Raw genomic sequence first — 18,872 nt, 5'->3', positions numbered from 1 at the left:
TAGGTCTTAATGTTGGTCTGCCTTTGTTGATTCTGATGAGATTTCTCTGTGCCTCTCTTATCTGGATATCTGTTTCCTTCCCCAGAATAGGGAAGTTTTCTGCTCTTGTTTCTTGAAATAAACTTTCTATCCCCTTTTCTCTCTTCTTCTGGGACTCCTGTAATATGAATGTTACTACATTGGTTGGAATCAAGGAGTTCCCCAAGTCTATTTTCATGTTGCATAATTCTTCTTTCTCTTGCTCTTCTTTCCCTCTTTTGTTCAATTTCTTTGCTTTCCATTACTTTGTCTTCTAGGTCATTAATACATTCCTCTGCTTCTTCCAGCCTGCTGTTCACAGAATCAAACCCAGATGTCCATCAACAGATGAACGGATAAAAAGGAATCAGTGCGTATATCCCCACAATGGAATATTACCCAGCCATCAAAAAGGATGAAATCTTGCCATTTGCAACAATGTGGATATAACTAGAGGGTATTATGGTAAGTAAAATAAGTCCATCAGAGAAAGACAAATATCATATGGTTTTACTCCTATGCGGAATTTAAGCTATAAAACAGATGAACATAGGGAAGGAAAGGAAAATAGATGAAAGCAGGAAGAAAAACCATGAGAAACTCTTAACTATAGGAAACAGGATTGCTGGAGGGGAGGTAGGTAGAGAGACAGGGCCAACTGGGTAATGGGCATTAAGGAGGGCACTTAATGGAATGCACACTGTGTTATATGCAACTGATGAATCACTAAATTCTACCTCTGAAACTAATAATACACTATATATTAATTAAATAGAATTTAAATTTTAAAAAAACTGTGATTCATGGGTAGAGGTCAAAATATCAACAATTAACAAGAGTATGGAAGATGTTGATTCCAACCCTCATGGGTGACTTTGAGGGGTCAAGACTTCAGTGGAGGAAATCACAGCAGAATTGGTGGAATTAGCAAAAGAACTAGAAGCGAAGCCTGGTGATGGGACTGAATTGCTATAATCTCATAATAAAACTTTAATGGATGAGGAGTGGCATCTTATGGATGAGCAAATAAAGTGGTTTCTTGAGATGCAATCTACTCCTGGTGTAGCTGCTATGAAGAAAGTTGAAATAGTAACAAAGGATTTGTAATATTACATAAAGTTAATAAAGCAGTGGCAGGGTTTGAGATGAATGACTGCAATTTTGTAAGAAGTTCTACTGTGAGTAAAATGCTATCAAGCAGGATCATATGCTGAAAGACATTGTTGGTGAAAGGAAGAATTAATCAATGAAGCAAACTTCACTCAGATAACGGCTAGCATTTGTTAGCAACAAAGTATTTTTTTAAAGATGTTATTTATTTATTTAACTGAGAGAGAGACATCTGGAGAGAGAATACAAGCTAGGGGAGTGGAAGAAGGAGAAGCAGGCTCCCCACTGACCAGGGAGCCAGATAAGGGGCTTGATCCCAGGACTCTGGCGTCATGACCTGAGCCTAAAGCAGACACTTAATGACTGAACCACCCAGGTGCCCCACAACAAAGTATTTTTTAATTAAGGTATGTATTCTGGCTTTGTGGCAGCTTTAATGCTGCTACACACTTAAGACTATGGTACAGTTTACCCATTACTTTTATAAAATGCACTGCGAAACAAAAAGATTCCTTTGACTAACTTAATTACAATGTATGCTTTATTGTGGTACCTGAAACCAAAACTGTGATATGTGCCAGGTATGTCTATACAGTACTTAATAGAAAACTCAGAAAATAATAAACATATTAGTATTTTGGCAACTTCAGTTACTTAAAAAATTAATCCACTCACAAATAAAGGGAGTAAAAATAGTACTGACACATCATCATTTTTTTCTATGAATCATTTACATCAATCTAATTAATATTTTTACAATCTTGACATGCCCCCTTTGTCTTAGAATTGCCAATTTTTAGTCACGCTTCCTAATATTCTTGGAAGCCTCTGATGATTGATTTTATAGTAATACAAAATAAACAATGCAGGCTCCTCTGTTTTCAAAAATAATAATAGTAACAATTAAGCTTAGCACTTAACATTAAACTGCAATGAGGACAAAATCTACCTAAATCTTACCAATAAGTTGAAATTACCTTAAAAAATTAATGTTTTCCAATAACCAGTCATGCCTTGCCCTTCTTAAGTATATACTACCCTTATCCACTGGTGTTTCTCAGTCTCCTATCCCTGTTCTTTCAATTTTGGTATCCCATCACTGTGGATTATTTCTGTTTTCTGTTTTCTTCCCAAACTTCACTCTCACCTGATGACACTCATCTCTGCCTCACTGAGACAAATCAATCAAAAGACAGTTTTCAAAATCTCAAACCACCACCCATGTCTCACCAGGTCACCAATATTTTTATTCGACTTCAACATCCTCATTCACGGTACTTTCATCACTTTACCTTTTTTTTTTTTTTTTCCTTTCCTCACAGCATTTTCATTTTCCATCATAAGTGAATCCACTTATTTGTGTTGTTTCTGATTTGTCCCCATCTACTCCATCTCCCTACTGCACAGAGTAGTGCCCAGCTCAGAGTAGACCCATAATAAATATTTGTTGAAGTAATCATTTACATAAGTAACTTCAGTACCTGCACTTTAAGACCTCACTTATGTTCTGGATTCTCAAGTTCTATTATTAAACATCCCCTAACTGGAAATGTAATCTAATTTAAATACCCATCAATTTACTTTATTATTTATTTATTATGCATTGAAATTGTTAATTAATCATTTATGACTCTCAATAGCTGGTTAAAACAAATTATTACTGGTTAATAATTAATTAGGTATTGATGGTCTTTCTTCATCATTTATTTAAATTTATGAATCATAGGACGTAGAGCCAAGATTTTGTTAACATGATTTCATTAAGTGGATTCCTATATGTACTTTCTAACTGTGTCCAAGATGTGTGATCAATGAATTCTCCTTCCAGTTGCCTTAAATAGGAGTCAGACATCTGTCTCTTGCATCATTTTGCAGTGTTTTTTCTGCCTAGAAAAGCATGTTTTTTTTTAATTTGTATTCATTTATTTTTATTTATGTATTTATTTAAAGATTTCATTTATTGTAGAGAGAGAAAGAGAGAGAGAGAGCATATGAGCTGGGGGAGGAACAAAGGCAAAGGGAGAGGGAGATAATCTCCAGCAGACAGTGCTGAGCCCAGAGCCAACATGGGGCTCAATCCCATGACTCTGAGATCACGACCTGAGCCAAAACCAAGTGTCAGATGCTTAACCCACTAAGCCACCCAAATGCCCCATATATTGTTGTTTTTTTTTAACATTTTCTGAGTCACTTTCTTCAATTGCCTATTCCATTCTTTAAGTTACATAATTTTTGCCAATAATTTTCTACTTGAGTTATTTTTAATACATTCTGAACCAGGATCCTTCCAGATTATTAGTTTTGCCTAGTTTTATAGTTGCTATGCCCATTCCTAATTCAATATATTTTCCTTCTTTTACATTTATCAAGGTCATCAAAAGCATAAAAACTGCAACTCTCTTTCCACATACATTTTACTGGATTATGCAATGTTTAATGAAATAACATAATTAAAGCTATAAAATAAACTGACATTAACAAGTTTAAGAACCAAAAACACTGGGTATATTATTTTCCTATTGCCACTATTTCAAATTACAACAAACTTAATGGCTTAAACAACACAAATGAGTTATCTTAAAGTTTCAGAGGTCAGAAGTACACAATAGGCCTTATGGCTAAAATCTAGGTGTCAGCAGAGTTGCATTCTTTCCAGATGTTTTAAGGAAAAATATTTCTTTGCACTTTCTAGATTCTAAATCTGCATTCCTACATTCCTTTCTGGTGACTTCCTCCATGGCTAAAGATGGTCAGGGGTGACCATCAGGGGTGACCAAGGATGGCAGGTGGATGTCAGCCCAGTAACCACAATATGGCAATGCCATGAGCAGAGATTAGGACTGTAGGAACAGATACAAAGGAATGTTTCAACAGAATATTTCTGTGGCATAATTTTGGCACTGTTTTCTATGATCTGAACTCCTCTGATTCTTTACCATTTGAGGAGAAAAAGGTTCTCCAGCTTCACAGCTAATGGGAGATTGTTAACTGATTTTATGAGATATCTAATATTGTTTTTGGTAGTTTTCTATTACAGTCTCTTAGAGTCAATTTCAGTTGCTTAAAGGTAAGACAACTATATAAATTACACATTTTCCTCACCTGTAATACAGGGGTGATATAACACTAACCTTAAAAGTTGTAGTGAGGATTAAAAGAAAATACATACAAATCCCTTAGCACAGTGTTTGACATGTAGAAACTGTGAAACTATTATAATATTGTGTTCATTATTTTAATTAGACCTCAAACAATATACACATGTCATGAAAGAAATAATGTGTTTAACAACATAGCACAACTTTTGTATTCATGCTTTTAATAAATAACAAGGATCTTTATTGTTTCATTCATTTAACATGTATTTATTGAGAGGTCATTATGTGTTGGGCCATCTTTCATGTGTATGAAATGGATAAGGTTGCGTGTCAGTTAAGAGTTCCTACAGGAAGGGGCGCCTGGGTGGCTCAGTGATTAAGCATCTGCCTTCAGCTTAGGTCATGATCCCAGGGTCCTAGGATCGAGCCCCACATCAAGCCCTGCATTGGGCTCTCCCTGCTCTGAAGGAAACTTGATTCTCCCTCTCCCAACCCCATCGCTTGTGTTCCCTTTCCCGCTGTCTCTCTCTTTCAAATAAATAAAGTCTTAAAAAAAAAGTTCTTGAAGGAGACATACAGGTACAACAGCAGAAATAAGTCAATCATGCAGTATGGTAGATGGTAATGTGTTTAGAATAGGTTAAGAAAGATACAAAGTATCAGGACAGGGATAAAGAGACTGGTGGCATATCCAATTTTAAGTGGTCTAGTTAGGGCAGGTCTCAAAGACAGATGAATATGTCAGAATACTGAAAGGAAGTGAGAGATTTTGCCATGGAGACATCAGAGAGAAAAATATAAATAGAGGATAAAATCAATGCAGAATCCCTAAAATATACCTGCATGTTAAGGAATCATTTGCAGACTTTTTCAAGTGCAATTCAGTATGTGGAAAAACATCTTATGTTAGTTCAGGAACAACAAATGCATCTAAGTTAAATTAATTATATGTATATCAAATATAACCAAGATTGTTTTCCTGAAGAATAGCCACTAATCATTTAATTTAGATTGATAAGTGATATTGCTTTAAAGCAACTTTTACTTGCTGTTTACTTAATATTACCATGTAAGCTTCACAAAATGATGGCTATCTTTCGGGAAATGAATCAAGACATAGTATCAAATAACATTTGCTTGTTTGTTTGTTTTGCTTACAAGAGAATGTGAAATCTGCTGAACTCTAATATCCACAATAATATGTAAGAAAAGGGAAGAATAATTTAGACTTAGCTTTACTCCTTTGTTTTTTGTTTTTTTCTTCCTTCCTATTTATAATATTTCTTGGAACTCTGATTAAACAATGTATCTTAAATTAGTCTCAGGTCTTAATAGTAAGGGTTTTAAATTCAGAGATATATAAATTAATTATTTTATTGAGAATAATTATGATAAATGGGTCAACCAAAACCACTTATAAATTATTATTACATATAGTAATTTTTATATCACATAAAAAGTTGACTCTTTTATTTACAATAACCAATACCAAAATTTAATGTATCCAAAGCTTCTAAGAGGATATTATCAAAAATACATATTCTGATTCAGTAAAATTATAAAGCCTGCAAAAAGTAGGTTTTCTTATGGAAAATAGTTAATAAATAATGCTAATTATTAATCTCTGGACTCAGGCATTACGTAAGAATTACTTTGGTATCTCACTTTATTCCCTAGTCCATTTTTACTCAATCAAAAAAATATGCAAGTCAATAGAATGTATTTCTTTATATTATGACACCAAGAAATGCAAGATAAAATGAATTATAATGAATTTCTTTCCAAGTTTACAAGAAGTCCTGACTCTATTCTATGATCAAGATAAGTATTCAGGCATTCAGCACATTAAAATTAGAACATTTATTGCTGAGAATGTGTTAATCATCTGGTTTTTCACCTTCATTTTACAAATATATTTACTGAGACAGACAGCTGAGTTGATTTAATAAATAGCACATTAATAGTTACAACACAGCTAAAATTAAATTAAATTTTCCAGATCTCTATTTATGTACTTTTTCTCCTTATAGAAGGTGGGAATACATAATTTATACTAAATGAATTTAAAAAAAATTCTAAAAAAGAAAATGAACACAGATTTTTTTTTAATCCAAGATTTTATTAGCTGTTTGTACATCTGACTAAATGGTTTTCAAACTGTATTTTTAAAAAAACACAGGATGCCTCTTCTCTACAAAAGTTTGCAAAACCATTCTGATGTAATGCCTAAAAAGTAACAAGAACCCTTTAGATACTTTGAACACAGTGGTTTGACAGTAAATGCTTTTTCTTATAAGATTTCATCTTCCAGGGGTCCCTAGATGGCTAGTTGGTTAAGCATATACATTCAGGTCAGGTTATATCCCGGATTCCTGGGATTCCTGGGATCAACCCCCTGTTGGGCTCCCTGCTCAGTGCGGAGTCTGCTTCTTCCTCCCTTTCCTCCCCCCCTCATGCTCTCTCTCTCAAATAAATAGATAAAATTTTTTAAAAAAAGAATTCACCTTCCAGAAATATAGAGTATTAACAAATTTAAAAGAAAATACATTTTGTCCTTCACTTGAATGGTGTACTATTCTTACTTAATCACCACTATAAAATAGATTAAAACCTAAATAAAGTTAGGAAATGAGTTAACTTTATGGTTTGGCTCAACTGGGAGAACAGTTATACTTAGCCTCGTATATGTTATTAGATATAATGTATGAATATAAACATTTTCAAAACTTTGAACTAATTATCCAGTACCATCCTAAGTCATTGCAACATAAAATACATATTTTATGACTTATATTTGTATCTGAAAACTCATAAATTATAAAAAGGTTTAAATTTTATGAAAAAGGACATTTGTATCCTTTTATATATATATAAAATCTTCTAAAACTTCACTTTAGAAAAACAAGTTTATTTTGCCCTTAACTAAACCTAAATTATGGATTATATATATTATTGGAAAAATACTGCTTTAATAGAGAGCATGTTTATATACATAGAAATAAAACAGGATACTGCTAGATTCTTATTAAATTATTACTAACAATAAATGTTATTTACAAAGCTTAGAGAAAAAGAACAGAAAAACCAAGCCATGGGTATAGTTGAAAGCTAAAATTCCTGGATAAAAAGAATTATCAAAGGATTTAATACTGCACAGAATTCTAGTATGGTATATTTAAGATTTTTTCTTAGTCTTCTATGTTCTCTCTACCTTGCATTTCTTACTTTTCATTTTTAAGTTATTGCATAATGAACTAATCATTTCCTTCCTTTCTGCCTCTTTTATCTTTCTTTCTTTTTTTTTTAAGGTTTTATTTATTTATTTATTTATTTATTTATTTTGAGAGAGAGAGAGCATGAGCAGGGTGATGGATGGGCACAGGGATAGGGAGAGGGACAAGAAGACTCCAGGCCAAGCATGGAACCCAACCCCGACGGAGAGCTCAATTCCAGGATTCTGAGACCCTAACATGAGCTGAAGTCAGATGCTTAACTGACTGGCCCACCCAAGTGGCCCTCTTTTTTTTCTTTCTTACCCTTTGAACACTGTTATTCATTTTAATTTGCTGTTTTTGTTGCAATTTTTTGTTTTTGTTTTTGTATAACAGAGGATTCTCACTTTTGACATTAGATCATATGCAATATATCAATACCTAAACTTGCTGAAAACTATCTCACTGGAAACACTTATTTTACATGCAAATTTTAAATAAACATTTCTTAAGAGGCTGATGAAACAGAAGTTGAAGTTGTTCAACTAATCTCATATCTGAAACTAAGTCATCATCTGATATCTGCCATTGGTCTAGATTAACCATTACTGCTTTTGTTAACACTGAAGAAAAACATGGATTCATAGATATGAGTAGGCACAAATTACATTCTATGCTTGCTTCTTTTTTATTATTCCTTAATAGTACTTAGTATTATATCTTAAGAACAAATAAATTGTTGTATCTTGTTTTCTGTTTGGCAATAGGAAGTCTCTGGTTAATTAATTTTCTTTTTAAGATTTCATTTATTTAGAACACTTAAATTTTAAGTTCACAGCAAAATTGAAAAGGTACAGAAAGTTTTTGTATCTCCCTTGCTCTCAACACATGCATAGCTTTTCCACTAACAACATCCTTACCAGAATGACACATTTGTTACATCTAATGAGCTCATATTGTCATAATATAACTGTGACTTCCTTACTGCAAAGAGTTCTAGAGAAAGCAATCTCCATGTTGCTAAATGTTTCCATCACATCTTTTCAAGGCTCCTGGGTTAAAGAAGTGTCACGGACGCATCGACCAGGAAAACGTGAGGGAGGGCTAAGAGGATGGTGAAAAGAAATTAAGAGACAAAGAGATGGGGGCAGGAGGGACACTGCAGAGGATGTCCAACAGTGCCGATTTTATTCCACATCTTACAATCATTTATAAGGCAGACCAGAATAGGAGGAGTAATACATCAGTACCTAGTCAGATGACCGCAGGTTTCTATAACAAGTTTACATTAACTACAAGCAAACCTCCTGATGTCAGGTAGTTTTGGCTAAAGCCATTAGCAAGACAATCAACCAGGGAGTGGGTTATGGGAGGTACAGAACAAAAGGGACTGACTTAAGAATTCATGACCCTGACCACATTGTTCCCTTCTGTAGGGGAAGTGTGTGGGAAGTCACGGTAGGCGAGCGCACGACACATAGCACAGACCCTTTTCTCAGTGTACTCAACTTTTCCGTCCTTAACCTTGTCAAGGTGTCCAGACTTTGAAGGAGACACAAGTCAGGGCCTGGTTTGATCCTCGACTCCAACCATGCTGTGGCCTCCAACAAAGAAGACTGCTCTGGGTAAGTGAATTTCAATGCACTGTTGAAGCAGTTGAGACTGAGGAGTCAGCCAAGTGGCATCAATGAACCTGGGTCTGGGGCACTGACGTTTTTTAGATGTTGGGACATATAACCCGCCCAGGGAAACTAGCAAAGCCTCCCAAGTTGCTCCCGTTAAACAGAAAGCCTGGTGATGACTCCCTCTCGTCAGTTAATTTGTCACTGCTTACATTTGGAAAATGGTATTAGGCTTGTTCTTTCCTGTGCCTAAGGCGATTTCACTGTTAGCTGATGGGCTATTTTGCTAGTTTCTCACTATATCATCTGAAGAAAAAAAATGGACTATTACGGTTTTTGGAGAGAAAAATGAAAATACCTTTCAGTCACCTCCAGCTCCATACCTTAGGATGGTCTACTGACATTAAAAAAAAAAAAAAAAAAAAGTCCTTCCCTCAGACCATCTATCTAACTTTTAGATCTTATTGAGGTTGGGATTACAGTGCTAGCTAAAAAGAATATATTATTTGTCATCTCTACATATTTTTTCTCCTTATCCTTATCCTTCCTTCTCCTCCTCTTCTTTCTTTTAATGCTACCTTATAATTATGATATGGGTAGGCACTGTAAGATAGTTATCAAGGATTCAAAATACAGTTAATTTTTTCCTTCATTGACTCATATTTCTTTCAGTTGCAAGCAAAAAGAAAAAGTCATTTTTTAACCTAAAGAGGAAGGTTAAAAATAACAATTTTGCTTGTTCCTTTTTATACAAACTATTTTATATGCTCATGCTAGATTTATTCTTAAGAGGAAAAAAAATAGTGAATACCAAACTTTTTCTTTAACCATGTTTTGAGGTACTACTAATGTATGAAAGAAAAGCATATACTGACAAAATTAATTACAGGTACTCTATTAAAAAGAAATAACTAAAAGCATTTGAGAATTTCCCACTTAAGAAATACTTAGTCATGAGGGGCCTGGGTGGCTTAGTCGGTTAAGCATCTGTCTTTGGCGCAGGTCATGATCCCAGATCCCTGGGATCAAGGCCCATGTAAGGCTTTCTGCTCAGTGGAGAGTCTGCTTCTGCCTCTTCCCCTTCCTCCTGCTCTCTCTCTCTCTGGCTCTCTCTCTAGCTCACTCTCTCTCTCTCTCAAATACATAAATAAAAATCTTTAAAATAAGAAAAAAGAAATATTTAGTCATTAATAGTCCCAATGCTTTACACAGAAGTATATATGCTGCACGGCATTAATCTCATAAATGTACTGTAATATTTATAAAATGGGTGATTATTGCTTGATTTTTAAAATCTGAACTTTAGGGGGTGCTACTGGGTGGCTTAGTGGATTAAAGCTTCTGCCTTCCGCTCAGGTCATGATTCCAGGGTCCTGGGATCGAACCTCGCATCAGGCTCTCTGCTCAGCGGGGAGCCTGCTTCCCTCCCCCACCTCTCTGCTTGCCTCTCTGCCTACTTGTGATCTCTGTCAAATAAATAAATAAAATCTTTAAAAAAATAAAATAAAATAATTTAAAGTGTTACTGCCTATAAAGCGTGACTGAACTAAGTAAAAAGAATGTTATCTTGCCTTTAAAAACTTTTAAGATTTTTAAAATATATAAATTTAATTAGATGCCTATCATATGAAATAACATATGAAATAAAGATTTTAAAAATAGATGCATATTATCATAACATAGATAACTTAATCTAAATGCATTTCTATTCAAAAATATATCACATTTTTATTGATCTATTTGCTACTTTATTTACAAAACTTTCATTTTTTTTTAAAAGATTTTATTTGAGAGAGAGGGAGAGAGAATGAGCCAGGGAGTGGCAAAGAAGAAGGCTCCCCGCTGAGCAGGAAGCCCTATACGGGACTTGATCCCAGGACTCTGGGAACATGATCAAAGCTGAAGGCAGACACTGAACTAACTAAGGCATCCAAGTGCCCTGTTTCATTATTTTTTAATTTATGCTCAACTTAAATGTCCAACTTCATAAGTGGTAAGGAAAAATCAATCACTTTAGCCACTTTTAGTTGTTTTTATCAATAACCACAACTGTAATCTGACTTTTCATAAAGAAATAAATAGGACTCTAAAAATATTTTATATATCTAAAGCCAGTTCTGTGTCTTTCACCCACCTTGAATCCCCATCCATACAGTCAATGATAGAGTCATAACCCAGAATCGAAATTCAAAATGAAATTCAACAAAGTAAAGGAAATATCTGAGTTCAGGAAGTACATATATATAATCTTGCTTTATTCCCACACTTTTACTAATACCAGGTCTCCTCTAGGGTCACCCTTAAGTTTGCCAATTTCTGTTGAGAAAAAAAACTACAGGTGAGATATGCCCCTTCTATTTACCATTTGAATGAGGCTTTACAATCAGGCTCTGTAAGAGAGTATCTATGTCTCTTGTTTGTTTATTTATTTACTTCTTAATTCCAATACAATTAGCAAACAGTGTTACATTAGTTTCAGGTGTATAATATAGTGATTCAACAATTCTATATATGACTCAGTGCTCATGATGATACGTGTACTCTTAATGCTGTTCACCTATTTCACCCATCCTGCCCACCCATCTCCCCTCCGACAAACATCACTTTTTCTCTAAGTCTGTTTTTTTTGTTTGTTTGTCTCTTTTTTTCTTTCTTCATTTGCTTTGTTTCTAAATTCCACATATGAGTGAAACTATATGGTATTTTTCTTTTCCCTGACTGACTAATTGCCCTTGGCATTTTACTTCTAGATCCTTCTATATTTTTGCAAATGGCAAGAGTTCACTCTTCTTTATGGTTGAGTAATATTCCATTGTATGTATATGTGTTTGTGTTTCTGTGTGTATATATATATAAAATAAAATATATATACACCCACACACACACAAAACCACATCTTCATTACCTGTTCATCTATTGATGAACACTTGGGTTGCTTCCATGTCTTGGCTATTATAAATAATGCTATAATAGACACAGAAGTGTACATATCTTTTTGAATTAGTGTTTTTGTTTTCTTTGGGTAAATACCCAGATATTATGGTAATTCTATTTTTAATTTTAATTTTTTATGCTATAAATACTTGTATTAAGAAAAGCTTCAAATAAATAACATTATACTACAAGAACTAGAAAAAGAAGAAACATCTGAAATTTAGTGGAGGAAGGAAATAACAAAGAAAATTCAGAAATATATAAAATAGCAGAATAAACAATAACAACATTGAAAGTAATGAGTTTTCCCCTAAAAAATAAATAAAATTGGCAATGCTTTAACTACTTTGACTAAGAGAAAAAAAGAGAGAGAGAGGGAGAGAGAGAAGACTCAAAAGCCAAAATGAGAAATGGAAGAGAAAACAACAGATACCACAGAAATACACAGTAATAGATAGTACTATAGTAATAATGATCTGTTGGTACTAATAGTTCTGTATCTAATAGTACTATAGTAATAGACAATACTATAAACAATTATATACTAACAAATCAGAAAACAGGAAAAAAACTCTGGATTACTCCTAAAAATGCACAAATAACCAAGACTGAAACATGAATCTTGAATCCAAGAAATAGAAAATCTTCTTACACCAATAAAGAAGAATGAAAGTTGAATTAGGAATCAAAAACACCCCAACAGAGAAAAGCCCAAGACTACATGGTTTCATTGGTGAATTCTACCAAACATTAAATAATAATAATAAAAATGACAATCTTTATCAAAATCTTACCAAGAATGGAATAAAGGGAAGACATTCACAATCATTCTATGACTCCTGTAGTATAGTGATAAAGCAGGACAGAAGTCCAAGCCCAGCAGGCCCCTCCCAACAGAAGACCGGCAAACACCCCTTAGTGCGAAGGAGAGACCAAAAGTGTCAAAGATAAGAAAGGATCAAAGTATATCTCCAGAAACAAAAACAAAGCAAGTAATAAAATGGCAATAAATACAATATCTATCAATAGTTATTTTGAATATAAATTGACTAAATGCTCAATTAAAAGACACAGGGTGTCAGAATGGATTAAAAAAGCAAAAACAAGACCCACCTAATGTTGCCTACAAGAGAGTCATTTTAAAGATTTTATTTATTTATTTGAGAGAGAGAGAGAGTGATGTGCATGCAGCAGGTTGGGGGAAGGGCAAGGAAGAGGGTGAGGGAGAATCCCAAGCAGACTCCCTGCTGAGAACAGAGCCCCAGGCAGGGCTCAATCTCACAATCCTGAAATCATGACCTGAGCTGAAATCAAGAGTTGGCCCCCTTAACTGACTGAGCTCCCATGCGCCCTAAGAAAGTCATTTTAGACCTAAAGATACCTGCAGATTGAAAGTGGCAGGGTGAAGAAACATTTATCACACACATGGATGTCAAAGAAAACTGGACTACCAATACTTACATCAGACAAAGCAGACCTTTTTGTTCTTGTACTGGTTTTATCCTGATTCAGTATCAGAGTATTTATGTCTTACCCACAGTTTCCACAGGGAATCTTAGCCCCCACCACCCAGTCCTCCTGCCTTGGATTGTTCCCAAAGTATTCTGTTTGGGATTGCTCAATCTCTTTTCACACTTTACTGCTTTTGCTCATTTATTTTCCTACAGGAAACTCCTCAAGGTTAATGAGTAAAACACATTAATTTAAATTCTGCAAAATCAGTTGATCACTACCCACTTTTTCAATGACTCTGGGAAGGATATATAGTTTGTGGTAAATAAAACTGAAAGAAGGATTGAAATTATTTTCTTTTATCATTAACAGGCCAAGAATAGATTAAATTTGCATCACCTTTAAACGGCCAATTGTTTTCTAGGAAATATTTTTTGGTTTCATCATAAAATAGTAGTAGAAACAAGATGTGGTTGATTCTGTTTAAGGAAAGTTGTTATAACTATGTGATAATTATTTATTCCTCCTACCTTAAAATAGTTTAATTTCATCCTTGTCATTGTCCTTCTTCTGTATGAAGTTCAACCTATATTAATATGTGTGTAAATCATGGGAAACGTGAAAAACAATTAATTCATGTTAATTCCATTTACTAAATACTTGCCACATGTTGAGCTCTGTGTCAGTCAAGCTCCTCCTACATGAATCTCCTGAAAAAGCCATAATTACCCACCACATGTACAAAAAGCACAGAGGGTGCATTTGGAATGTTAAATTCTTTGCTGACTTTAGTTAGTTTTACACCTTTATTTTGCTTTTCCCTCATTTATTAACCTAGGAAATTTCATTTTTGTTTATTTTTGCCATAATGTGCATTTTTAGAAGCCATTTTAAATCCAGTTGAAATATAATAATGTAACAATAAATAACACCATGGTTCTTTTATTCCCAGGCAATACATTTGTACAGAGAATCTCCTAAATCATAGAACCTTGAAATGAATTGAGGCTACCACAACATTTGCAGCAGAAAAATAACTATTACTATAAAGCCTTAATTAGCTAGAACCTATAATTAGCCAGCATTCATTAAAGATTATTTGAATTCACACAAATGGTGTATACATAAGCAGCCATGTGCACTTAGTTTAGAAGAATATTTCTGCAAGACTATTTACTATAAAAAGATGAATGCACATGGATATAAGCAATTGTAATGGTATTTATATGTAAGTGAGCACATGGTAAATGTACATAGAGAGACCAGGCAGTTAAACCATTTTGTTATAATGGAAGAACATCTAGATTACATAAAACACCATATTCATTGTCTGCCAAAATATTTTTTGTTTGTTTCAGTTTTTCTGTTTTGTCATTCTGTGACAAAATTATAGGACAGCAATAATGGCACAGCAACCGAAAGCTTAAAGGCTTTCTCAGGAAAAAAAGGAGACACTATTTTGTGATAACAAATGCTTACTCTATTTGTAGTTTATCAAGTGAAACTGATGTGAAAACATTTTCTCAAAGTGACAAATATCTAAATTCCTAAAACTACTCAAAATATGTCAAGTGTTTATTAAATATTTAGTAGCATGTTAAAAAAATTCTGATAAATTTTTAACAAAATTTTAGTGATAGTTTATTCAAGACTTCTAAAAATGTTGACTTATTGGGAGCCTGGGTGGCTCAGTTGGTTAAGCAACTATCTTTGGCTCAGGTCATGATCCCAGGGTCCTGGGTTCAAGTTCCCACATCGGGCTCCCCCTGCTCTGCAGGGAGCCTACTTCTTCTCCCTTTGCCTGCTACTACTCTTGCTTGTGCTCAATCTCTCTCTCTCTCTCTGTCAAATAAATAAATAAAGTCTTTTAAAAAATATATAAAAAAGGGATGCCTGGGTGGCTCAGTTGGTTAAGCGGCTGCCTTCGGCTCAGGTCATGATCCCGGCGTCCTGGGATCGAGTCCCGCATCGGGCTCCTTGCTCAGCAGGGAGCCTGCTTCTCCCTCTGCCTCTGCCTGCCATTCTGTCTGCCTGTGCTCGCTCTCTCTCCCTCTCTCTCTGACAAATAAATAAAATCTTTAAAAAAAAAAAAAATATATATATATATATAAAATAAAAATGTTGACTTACCTCTCATTAGAATAGGAATAACTGTAAAGTCCATTAATTTCATAACTGAATGTTATTTACATGAGTTTTGGAGTCAGATAAACTTTAAACTTCAGTAAACTTGTTTTGTGAGACTTTGTTGCTTTATTTATTACCTGATGATATTTAATTCTTCTTCATAACGGTTTTCACAAATCCTCGCATCCTGAGTTTTTTAATGACCTTAAATATAACACTAAATGCAACAAATGATTTAGACATAAAATTCTTTATAACTACTTGTTTTTATATCAAGGCAACTTGTAGATTCATCTTGTCAAATCATGCATATTTCCTTGTAGTTCTATAGCAGTTTATTTTCTCTGAACAACATGTCTAATCATATCCATAATCATATGTATTCATCTATTTGAATTACTCATTCTTGCCTCCATGGGTTATTGTAGGGAATTAATCTGTGGAAGTGGAACAAAGAATTTGTAGTATAATTTGGTCTATGCTTTCTGTTCTTGGTAGTATCCTGTGTTAGCCAACTGAGATGGTTAATTTTATGTCATCTTGGTGAGGCCATAAAACATGGATATCTTGTCAACAATGTCTGGAAGTTGACATGAAGCTGTCTCTTTAGATGAGATTAACATTCAAATCAATAGGCCTTGAGTAAAGCAGATTACGTCCATACTATAGGTGGGGCTCATTCAAACAGAGGCATTAAGAGAAAACCTGAACCTCGCCTAGCAGGAAGGAATTCTGCCAGCGAACTGCCTGTGGGCTCAAGCAGAAACCTCAAGAGTTTCCTTGGTCTCCAGGCTGTCAGCCTACCCTGCAGATTTTGGGCTTGCTAGCTTCCACAATCACACAAGCCAATTCCTTAAAATCAAGCAATCAGACAATCTTCCCACTTCCTACCTCCCTTTCTCACACTGGTTTTCTTCAAAACCCTGACTAAAACTTCAACTAAATTTTAAGTATTCATTTTGAAAACATTTTACAAGGGAAAACGTGAATCATTCAGGTAAACTTTGTCCATCTGCATGCCAGATATTGTGTGAGGGCAGCCAAAAAACAAATAAATAAATAAAACGTGGGTTATACTTTGGAATGACTTGAAAAGTCTATGGAGAAAAATATATATGAAAACAAAGGATTTAAAATAGATAGTATATTTAAATGGAGATAACAGAAGAAATTATGGGGATAAATGACTCATTGAATTATATAAAAAAAAACTTGTTAAAGAATGCACAATAAGGTAGGAAACATCTGGAGAGGAGAACAGAAATGAAAAGCAGAGGGTTATGAATGTCATACAATCGTACTGAATTTTATCCTATGAATTAGGGAACTCATTGGATATTTTTAAGCTTAGCTATCAAATGTATAGGTTAGATTTTTAGTTTGATCACTCTGATAATATTATAAGTGGTAATTTGCACAGGGTGGGAACAGAAGACTGAAAACAACTAAAGAGATTATTGTATTAAACTAGGGAAGAAATGGTAAAGACTTGAACTAGCAGAGATGGAATAAAAGGGACATATTTACAAATATTAATGAAACTGATTTGGGCACAGAGACCATAATATAGACTTGTATTGAGATTTCTAGCTTGAGTCAATGGTCAACATGGCTACCTAAATAGGCAGATCAGGGAAAAAAAAAACAAATCCACAGGACTACATAATGACATCCAATGAAAATGTTGCATTTGAGACATTAGTTAGAAGATTAAATGCTGTAAATTTATTAACTTTGTCCAATAAGCTGTAACTAACTAGGTACCTTGGTTTTTGAAATTCAACCAGCAAGACAGTTTTTCCAATCATGGACGAATGCTTTATTCCCTGAATAAGATACAAACATTTTAGTCTCTTTCTAGTGGTGTTGGAATTAAAACCTTTCAATTGAAGAGAGTGTTGTTTTCTTGAATATTCCCTTGGGTTTCTCATATACTAGGATATTTCCAACATAGTCCTCTTAAAACAAACCAACCTCATGATTCATGTATTTCCTGATACTGAATAAAGAGAGACTAACTATTAAAGAACTTACAGGTCTTTTCCTCTATAACCTTCTTGTTTCTTGTGTGTATGGTTATTTGGGGGAGTATACCACAAAGTGAGGAAGATTCTTCCCTTACTTTTTTCCTAGAATTTTATTGTTCTCATTTTGCTTCTCTCCTTTGGGGAAGAAATAAGTGTAATATTTTAAAATATATAAGAATATTGAACTAGAAATAAACAGATCATGTTCAAATTATGGCTCTATATAGCTCTAAACTATATAATATTGGAGAGATTATTTAAAAGTGAGGAACCACAAAATATGTATTTATCAGCCTATCTCATTTATTTTTTATAGGAATTAAGTTTGAGGTCTATGCATACTTCTAGAAGATGGATTTGCACTTTGTAAATATTCACTAAAATTCAGTGAAGTAAAGCTCTTCTTCAGTTTTGAAAAAATTTAAAGTTATAAATCCAAATTTCTGATTGTAGAATTCCTGCCCCCACTCTTTGGTTACCAATTTAGGGGTATCCTATGGATTCTGTCCCCCTTTCCAATACAGTTCCATGTCACCACCTCCTATCTGCACCACCTCTTTTATCAACCTTGTCTCTGTTGCCATCTGTTTCTCAGTTGCAGATTCCAAAAGAAGCAGGATTTTTTTTTTTAAACTGAGTAATCGCTACTGTACACAGACAAATCCTTCAAGCAAAGTGTTTTCCCTCATAAGTGACTCTAAACAGACTAAAGATGATGACTTTGGGAGGGCACCAATTCTATTTTAATCAACTTGGACCAAGTTACAGAATCACAGTAAGGAAGCAGAGATCTATCTGGGCCCAACCACTCCTGGTTGCTTGCTGATCAGGTATCTTTACACATTGTCAACTTTCATACTTCTAGAAAAATAGTTTGGAATATATGTTATATATATATATATGTATCATATATATGTATGTGTATATATATAATTTTATGATAAAGGATAATTGCACTGGAACTTTTTATGGATTAATGATGTTATAAATTTACTCAAATAAATAAATATTTCTATTAAAATAATTTGACAAGAACAAGAAACGGGAATAAACAGGGAGACACAAAGTCAGAGTCAAGATAGAAGAAAGATTTTGTAAAATTCCCTATATAAATTTAAATTTTATCAATAGTGTTAACATGATGCATATCTATAAAATGTTTACCTCAGAATAACCAAAAGTCAAGAAAAGTGTAGAGGGATGCAAGCATTAGGAAGAAAATCATATGGAAGAAAAGATCAATTTTTGTCTTTGTAATTCTGTAAATTACTG

This window comes from Lutra lutra, chromosome 3 (assembly GCF_902655055.1).
Source record: "Lutra lutra chromosome 3, mLutLut1.2, whole genome shotgun sequence".
Taxonomy (NCBI): Eukaryota; Metazoa; Chordata; class Mammalia; order Carnivora; family Mustelidae; genus Lutra; species Lutra lutra.
This window is presented reverse-complemented; position numbering follows the sequence as displayed.